Source organism: Geospiza fortis, unplaced genomic scaffold (assembly GCF_000277835.1).
Source record: "Geospiza fortis unplaced genomic scaffold, GeoFor_1.0 scaffold26, whole genome shotgun sequence".
Classification (NCBI taxonomy): domain Eukaryota; kingdom Metazoa; phylum Chordata; class Aves; order Passeriformes; family Thraupidae; genus Geospiza; species Geospiza fortis.
Genome location: NW_005054425.1, coordinates 1,185,814 through 1,187,524, shown reverse-complemented (window position 1 = coordinate 1,187,524; position 1,711 = coordinate 1,185,814).

The window sequence follows — 1,711 nt, the reverse complement described above, 5'->3', positions numbered from 1 at the left end:
GAAGGGAAGGGAAGGGAAGGGAAGGGAAGGGAAGGGAAGGGAAGGGAAGGGAAGGGAACTTCATTTTCTGACAATCCATAATATTGGGGAACTTAATTGTCTGGTGAGTTCATTTTTCCTATTCAGTGTGATCTCCTATTTACCAGAATTTCAGGGACAGGAGGTATTGCTTATAGCAGAATTATGACTTTTACTGCCTATAACCCCATAAAATTTTAAAGCACATGATGGCAGAAATCTTTCCTGCATAAAAGGCCTCCTATCCATTTCCCACCCCAACAACCCCATCACTCAGAGCACAGTAATAGGTCCATTGCAATGCTACAGGCAAAAGAAAAACCCTTATGGCTTTCTTAATGAAATCTATACAAGGTGGGCATTACCATTTCAGTCTAGAGGAAGCAGGTGTCCAGAATCCAATAGCAACAGAGAAGTCTTTACAAAAAAATTTTGCAGATATCAAGATTCTCAAAGCATCAGCTTTTCCAATGGTGTATAGGCAGAGAAACATTTGCCTTTTCAGTTTTATTTCACTTCCATCCAGACTTTTTTGTTAATGAACAAATAAAATGTGAACTGACCTAGCTCCATATTCCCTGGACCTTATCTGATTGAAGCACAGACTGGTTTAGAAAATACATTCAGGGTTGCAAAACACAGCTAAAGGAAGTTTCGCCTGGCTCTGGTGAACTACAGAGGGATTTTGGAGCACTATCCCTATGCAAAGAAAGCCTGTGAGCAAAATGTGTTAGTAAAAACAGCAGTACCAGACAGAACATCTCTTAGTGGCAATTTATGATTTTGAAATAATTTAGACTATCCCAGATGTCCCAGATGCTATAACAGCAACCAGCCTGTCTAAAGGATCTTGTAAAGCTTCTACACAGAGCAAAGTTAAATATTAAAAAACCTAATATAACATAATATAATATAATACAATATACAGAACCTACATACAAAATAAATACTGGAACATTTATGGTCCTCGATAGGATGTTTAGATTAAACTCAAATACAGCCCTTTATGCAGAGAGATAAAAGAAATCTAAAACAATTTTGGTCAGACTAGCCCTCTGGAAGACTCGAGTATAACCCCCTCCCACAGCTAGGATAACCCCAAGGCCAGAACAGGCTGCCCAGCACCTTCTCCTGGTAAATTCTGAGCCCACCAAGGATAAAGATTCTCCCAGCTTCCCAGGACCTGTCCCAGAACTACACCACCAAGGCCAGGTCGGACAGGGCTTAGAACAAACTAATCTAGTGGAAGGTGTCTGTGCCCATGGCAGGGCTGGGAAAAGATGAGCTTTAAGGTCCATCCCAACTCAAATGGTTCTATAACACTCCAGTATTGCCCTGGTAAGGTTAGAGGGACGCTCATCTCCTGCTTGGCGGTTTCAGAAGAAATCCCAGGGATCTTTCCAGCCACTGTCACACACACCCGCACACACGCAGAGCTCCAGGAGCCCGCCCAGCGCTGGCGCCGGCAGCGGGCGGCTCGGAACTGCCCTGCCCTCGTGCGGTGTGCGGGCACTGCTGCAGCTCCGACACGCACACAGACAGACAGACAGACAGACAGACAGACAGACACAGACACAGACACACAGATACACACACACACAGAGACAGACACAGACACACAGACAGACACACAGACACACACACATACATAGACACACAGACACACACACACACACAGACAGACACACACACA